Source organism: Pantherophis guttatus, chromosome 3 (genome assembly GCF_059756535.1).
Source record: "Pantherophis guttatus breed Tessera chromosome 3, ASM5975653v1, whole genome shotgun sequence".
NCBI lineage: Eukaryota > Metazoa > Chordata > Lepidosauria > Squamata > Colubridae > Pantherophis > Pantherophis guttatus.
In genome coordinates this window covers 163,265,304-163,272,965 of record NC_142065.1, presented here as the reverse complement: position 1 = coordinate 163,272,965, position 7,662 = coordinate 163,265,304, and positions in this window count along the sequence as shown.

Sequence of the window (7,662 nt, the reverse complement as noted above, 5' to 3'; positions counted from 1 at the left end):
AGTCACTTTTTTCAGTGATGTAATTTGGAATGATCGCTAAACGAATGGTTGTAAGTTGAGGACTACTTGTATCAAATTACCTTGCTGATATATACAATCCCATCGATAATTTGCATAAGTTTATAAAGATTGATTGTAACTCCACCCTTCCTTAGGCCTGTGTTTGACTCCAGTAGTCAATAAAGCAAATTGTGCTTTAATGTAATGTGTTCCGTTCTCCTATTCAGATGAACCCTCCAAGAAAATCTTTTGTGCTTTGATTATAAGGATCTGATTGGGGGCAGGGAACAGGCTGAAATTGATCCCCAGAAAGACCAATTTGCTCTTCATTCATTGAGACTTAACCTAAGGGACAGTTCCTTCACTTCTGGTTCTTCTCCTTATCTCATAACTTCTGTACTGCTGGAGGTCAGGTGGAAATTATAACTAGGAGAGCTTTTGCCAAGCTCTGGCTGGTATGCTGGTTGTAACCAGACCCTACCCGAAGTAGGAGAATCTTGCAACATTCACAGGGCACACTGTTATGTGATACTTTTGAAGACCATTCAGAAGTTTGGCACAAAATGCAATGGCATGCTTCTTAACTGTCATTGGGTGCAGTGAGCATGCTGTGGTCCCTGCCATAGTTACTAATCAGTTTATTAAGTACTGATTTTGACCTAATAAGTCTCATTTGATCTGATAGGTATATTCAGGACCATCTGCTTGTGATCCTTCATTTCCAAGAATAATTTTGAATAGTTACTAAGCTCTGAAATTTCAACTGCTACTTGGCATTTTTCAGTATTTAGATCTTCCTGCAATGGATGCCTACTGCATTTATTTATCAAATTTATACGCTGCCCATTCCCAACAACTTTGGGTAGCACATAACAACTAAAACAAAGAAATTCAATTAATAACAAGTAAAAATGAATAAAAGATTGCAGGAAGAACAACGTAGATGGGAACTTAGTGAAGGGCTTTATTTGTCCCTTGCCAAAGGCCCTTCTAAACAGCAGGGAAGAGGCCACCCGGGTCTATGGAAGAACCTCATTCCAGAGAAGGCGAGCTTCCAGGCAACCCGAATGCTACTTTATCTATTTTTTATTAGGTTAAAAGCCCAGTTTACAGATAGTCCTTGAGTTATGACCACACTTGAGCCCAAAATTTATGTTGCTAAATAAAACATTTGTTTTGAGTTTGAACATTTGAGTTTGCCCCATTTTATGACTTTTCTTGCCACAGTTGTTAAATGAATCATTGCATTTGTTAAATTAGTAACATGGTTGTTAAATGAATCTGGCTTCCCCACTGACTTTGCTGGTCAGAAAATTGCAAAATGGGATCACATGACCCCAGGAGAGCACAACCATTGTAAATACAAAGCACTTGCCAAGCATCCAAATTTTGATCATGTGACCATGGTGATGGTGCAACGGTCAGAAGTGTGAAAAACAGTCATAAGTTATCTTTTTTCAATGCCGTTGTAACTTTGAACAGTCACTAAATGAACTGTTCTAAGTCGAGGACTACCTGTATTAGTTTATTTATTTATTCATTCACTTTCTATAGCTGCCCATATCAGTCAATGACTCTGTTGGTGACAGTGGGAAAGTAATTGTCCAGCTATCCCATTAAAATCAATTTTCAAAAAACAATTCAAATTTTACTTTTTAAAAAATTAAAAATAACTACCTATCAAGCAAATTCCTTTTAAAGTGTGTCCATCTCAACCAAATGGTGCTGTTTAGTTTTTAAATCAATCAAACCATTTTAATCTCATTTTTCTAAATTTGCATTGATTACGATGCAATGCAATGCAAAAGGCCATTGATTGAATGGCCTTTTATTTAAGCTCAGTATATGTATATTCGTGTTTATATTTACAATATTGAGATAAGGGGTAGTGTGTATAGTCGTGTGTATAGGTACATGCACATCTTTCTGTCAGTAAACGGGGTTACTGTGTACTTAAAAGCTTTATCAGAGAGTTAGGAATTTCTGTACTTTTAAAAGACATGGAAAATTACAGACAAAATACAGGCAACTATTATTTTATTTTAACATGATTTACATATTCTGTAAACAGAGCACAGCTATTCAGAATGACATCTAGTGTGGAAGAAACCCAGCAAAGTTTAAAAAGCAATGCGCTGGCTCTAGTTATGTTAGACATAATAAATGGCAGAATTATTCCAAGTCAAAACATTCCACCCTTGTACATAATCAAAAGAGTTAATAAAAATAACTAGCTAAGGATGTTTGTAATGTTAAATACAGGAAGATGAAATTAAATTGGGGAAAGTCTTAGTACAGAATTTCTGTGGCTTCTGAAAAGCATTCCAAAAAGGTTACAGCATCATCCTCTGGAGCATGAGACAAAGTCCGATTCTATAGATACAGTATGTTCTAAGGAAGGGCTACTACCTGGACCTCAGTGACATCCAGTATAATAGTGAGGGTGCAGGGCTTTAATCCAGCTTTCCAGAGATGACTGTTCAATAATTAATTTCGAAACATTCTGATTACTTAGAAAACATTAAGAGTGACTGCTGATTATCCACCAATGAACATGGCAAGCTGAAAAAGGAGCCTACTATCTCCCCACTAGAAATTTATTGGTTACCAAAACCAATAATGCCACTAAAACAGCATTGGATTTTGCCTCCTCTGTCAATGAACTGTGTGCCCAGAATTCCTTCCTTGGAGCAAGAGAGGAAGATGAAAAGCTACAGAGTTAGGCGCCGCCCCACAGTTGCAACTCCCAAATGAAAGAAGCAAAATTGGCAGCCAAACTAAGGAAGATCTCAGTGCAAAATGGGAAAACAGCCAACACTGAAACTGACTGGTAAACATTCATTCAGTTGCATTTCTTCTCTTACCTGCCTGGCTTCAGACTTGAGGATAAGATATGAATGATATGGGATATGATCTAATCCTAGTCAATAAAACTATGAGATATGATCTAACCCATACCCAGAGGGCCAGGCTGGAGAAAAAGCCAAGTTTTGGTCCTCACGGAAGGCCAACAGGACTGGGGCTAATCTAATCTCAGATTGAATGATGTTCCACAGAGTGGGTGCCAGAGCAAAAATGGTTGTCTTTCTGGGCTCCGCCAACCAATATTACCTACTGATGGTATCCGGAGCATGCTCTTTCTGCTCAATCGTATAGGACAGGTAAAAATAATTATGAAGAAACAGTCCTATAAGTAATCTGGTGGTGAAAACCAGCAGCTTGAATTGCACCCAGGAGCACACCAGAAGCCAATGCAGCTCATGGAGCAGTCATGTCACATGTGATGAATAATTGGCACCAATATCTGCCCATGCTGTCATATTTTACTCCAATTGAAGCTTCCGAATACACTTCATAGGCAGCCCCACATAAAACATATTGCTGTAGTCCAACCTGAAGGTCACAAGGACAGGAGTGATCATGAGCAGGGCCCCCATTCTAAGAATAGGCATACCTTCAGCTGTGCAAAGGGCCTGGTAGCCAGAGCTGCTATCTGCTTTTCAAGCAGGAGCCCTAAGCCCCAGAAGATGCAGTAAGTCTGTCTGGGGCTGTGCCACTCCATCTAGAATCAAAGATGGAAGTTCCCCAGAACTACGATATCCACAAATTCAGAACAACACAGTTTTGTTTGGGATGAGTTGAATATTAATCACAACCTAAACAACAAAAGACTAAAAGGATCAAAGTATTTATAAATATGAATATGTGAACAGTGAATTAACTAATGATTCATCATTAACTGATTGCTTTTCCTGAAACCCTTTCCCATAATTAATTTGCAAACATTGGCCAGGAATGTAGCAATATGAAGCTAGAACATTCACAGAATGTTTAGCAATAACCAGGAAATAGAGAGGGAGGGTGATTTTAAATCCAAATTACAGAACACCTGAAAGGGAAAAAGACCGATGGCAGCATATTCAATTTCAAAAGAAATCAAGTCAGATCAACATGTTCTTGCCTGTTTTCCTTAGGTCATAATGAGAGGTGTCTCATTGCATGTTTGCCAGTTTTAAAAAACTACTACTAAATTCTAACAAATCTGGCAGGACTCCCATTCACTGATAATTAAAATTGGAAGAAATCACCTAAACACCCAAACAAACATTTTATTTCCAGGAGTCTCATTGGGAGGACTATTCAGAATTTTGGACTGACTTTATGTTTTTGTTAAATAAAGCGACAAAAATATTAATATTTCTATTAATATTAAAAAAATTAATGTTAATGTATTTAGTGGGATATGTAAGTCTAGTTTTGTTGAATAAATACTGTACACATTTCTGGGGCTTTTTTTTCCTATAGACATAATTTAAAAAATAGAGAGTGGCATGGTGGCCTAGTGGTGAAGAAGCTTGTCTCCCACTCCAAAGGTTGAGAGTTCATTCCTAGATAGCAATACATGTTTCTCTGCTACGGCGCAAAGAAAAATATATCTGCTGTGAACTCCATGTGGCATCAGGAGGGGCAGCTGGCCAGTGAATACTCAGCTCCATCCAGTCGCCCGACTCTATCCTGAATTAAGGGATTACAGGATCATAAAAAGGGAGTACTGTATAATAAAAAAAACCCTAAAAAGTTACTTACTGCTTTCCTTATCAATTTGAAACTGTTGGCATTAAAAATCTGTAGAGATTCTCAGTCATCCAGGACATGGTTGTCCCAAAGGTGCTTTTTCAGGAGGCAACTGGACTTGTTGGCATTAAATTTCTGTTACCTTCAAACACAGCAAGTGAAATGGAAGTATGTGATTATATAGCGCACTGCAAATATGAAGCCACTTATAAACACCAAACTGAGTAGAACATACAAATTCCCAGAATAAACTTGTTTTATCACCAGTGTAATTACAACAAAGAACTCATTCTGTAAGGATTGAATAAAATTGTAACTGAAATGATTAGACAAAGCATTTGGCAATCTGCCATATAAATAAAGTACTCAAAAGTTCAAGGATTATGCTTGAATGCCAGGCATGTGAATTACATTTCTAACTGAATTGTATTCTCATGCTTGGGAGTGGGGGAAGAGGGGAATGAACTAAGCAGCTGTTGATCTTTTTCCAAGAAAATTGGATTTTTTTTTTAACCAAAAAGTGGTCAAGAGCAAAGAAAAAACAGACCTCAAATAAATGCAAGCTGTATTGATGGTATAGATCTTGTTCTTCCCACATAGCTGACTTTTTAAGACCTGTCTTCATAGTTTGGCTGGTGCTTCTTTGCCTCCTCATGGTTACCATGTGACTATGGGATATTAAGATACATCTAGCTGATCTGGTCTAGTATGTGGCCAATTGGTATTTGCATATCATCAATCTTAATTTATCTTACTTTTGTTTACTATCACCTAGCCACACGACTTTAGTCTGAATTACATTCCAGTGTCCTCACTGTAAAAGACAAATTGCTTGGAAAAGTAATACATCTACTTGATACTTGAAAAAGTATCTGATAGAATCGAGCCAAAATAATGAATTGTTGTTTTACAAGGAATAGTGGATTTTAGTTGTTTATAGAAGAGATAAGCATCATGGAAACAACTTGTAGCAAACTATGTTAAAAATGAATCATTACTATGTAAATTGTGTAAAAAACATCAAATAAAAAAATAACTGAGTTCAGCCCAACTGACATTACTTAAATGGTAACGTCTTTTCCTAAATTGCAAAAATACAGGAACCAACTGAACATAAAAAAGATTGTGGTTCCTACAATATGAGGGAAGGAAGGTAAAGCAATATGTGAAGCATGAGCTAAGGAATAAAGTAGTTTGGTAGGACTGAGGAACAAAGAAGAAAAAAGCCATTTGGGTTTAATTATTAAATACTGGTCTACGATTACAGACATCTGGGTTAATATTCCCTGGGGCTATGACATTTAGTGGATATTCTAGGCCAGGGGTCCCCATGCCAGAAACCAGGCCGCGCAAACAAGCAAAGCCCCATCCACAGCATGCAGGCAGCACACGAAACCAAGCCCCATCTGGTCCACCGAAAAATCTCTCTCCATGGTCCTTGGTGCCCAAAAGGTTGGGGACCACTATTGTAGGCTGATGATCTCTAATCTATTTTATAGATAACATTGGATGATTGACTCCATAAAGCAAAGAAAACCCATAGTTTTTCCCAAACAGCTAAGCTGCAGCTATTAGCATCTCCTCGGCCATGCTGACTGGGACTGTATTCTGCAATGTAAGTCCTTAATTTACAACCACAATTGGGATGAGAATTTGTGTTGCAAAGCAAGGCAGTTGTTAAGTGGCTTATGCCTGATTTTACAACCTTTTTGATCTGGCTTTCCCCACTGACTTTGTCAGAAGCTGGCTGAAAAGTTTGTGGTCATGTGACCCTGGGATGATGTAAATACATGCTGATTGCCAAGCTCACAAATTTTGATCACATGACTGATGATTCTACGATAGTTGTTATGTGTGAGAACTGGTCCTAGTCACTTTTTTCAGTGCCATGCTAACCTCAGTCACGAAATGAATGGTTTTAAGTCACAGACTACCCATATTTGGAGAACTACAGGCTGACCATTCCAACCCTTATAAATAGTGGATAGAAATTAATAAAAAGAAACAGACTTATGTTGTTTTTTATTCTGGCTGTTCACCGCCCTGAGTCCTATTCTGGAGAAGGGCGGTATAGAAATTTAAATAATAAATAAATAAATAAATAAATAATAAATATGTTTTTGATGGCCTTAGGCAGATGAATGTAGGGTTTTCTTGCAGATTAACTGGTTTTCATTCAAGAAATGAAGAGACAGAGATGGCTAATGACCAGTGGTGAAATCCAAATTTTTTTACTACTGATTCTATGGGCGTGGCTTGGTGGGCGTGGTGTGGTGTGGCAGGCGTGGCTTAGTGGGTGTGGCAGGGGAAGGATACTGCAAAATCTCCATTCCCACCCTACTCCTGAGGGAAGGATATTGCAAAATCTCCATTCCCACCCCACTCCACAGGAAGGATACTGCAAAATCCCCATGGGGAAGGATATTGCAAAATCTCCATTCCCACCTCACTCTGGAGCCAGTCAGAGGTGGTATTTGCCGGTTCTCCGAACTACTCAAAATTTCCACTACCGGTTCTCCAGAACCTGTCAGAACCTACTGGATTTCACCCCTGCTGAAGAGCCTTCTCTTTCTATCCTCTTGAACAGCACTGCCACCAACGGTCTGAGAGTTTCTTAATTTTGCTGTATTCGGCCAAGCCTATCGTGTTGCCAGTAATCTAGTATGTTACTTCTGAATAAAAGCCCCGGTCACCTTGTTCTTTTTGGAGTGAAATGTTACTACAGGTAGGATATGGGTACAGTTTAAGCACTGGTCGCAAGAAGGATTTGGCCATCCGGATAGCTTAACTCAGAATTTTTCAATCTTGGTCACTTTAAGATGTGTGGACTTCAACTCCCAGAATTCTCAACCCAGCATGTTGGGTGGGGAATTCTGGGAATTGAAGTTACATATTTTAAAGTTAGCGAGATTGAAAAATACCTGTCTAAATGCACCTTCAATCAGGAATAAGGCCCAATTAGGAAACACAACACAGCTAGATAAATGCGTTGAAGATGTGGGCCTGTATCCTGAATGCATTCTCGCCATCCTCAAACCAGCCTCAATTTCCAAATGTAGTTCAAGCACACAAGTAATCCCAATTCAA